Genomic DNA, 294 nt, shown 5'->3' with positions numbered 1-294 from the left:
CCGTGGGCTCGCTAGTGGGTGAGGGTCGTGACGTGGGCCGGCATCTCGTCCCCGTGTCCCACTCTGTGCTGAAACAGAGGCAGGAGGAGGACAGTGGCCATGCTCCCTTTCACTGGGGCTGGCATTTATGAGCGGCATTTCTGATATCAGCTGGTTTCTAAAGCCAAAAATAGAGCAAAATGTCTCTTTTTAAAATTTTCCTTGTTTTTTTTTAGTGTTTGTTTTTTCCTCTCACAGCTTAGCACCAGAGCCTTGGGTCACAATTGCCCATTTCCGAGCTGAGCAGCCGCCGGA

This window comes from Apaloderma vittatum, unplaced genomic scaffold (genome assembly GCF_000703405.1).
Source record: "Apaloderma vittatum isolate BGI_N311 unplaced genomic scaffold, ASM70340v1 scaffold26638, whole genome shotgun sequence".
NCBI classification, from domain to species: Eukaryota; Metazoa; Chordata; class Aves; order Trogoniformes; family Trogonidae; genus Apaloderma; species Apaloderma vittatum.
Note: the sequence above shows the minus strand (reverse complement) of the source record.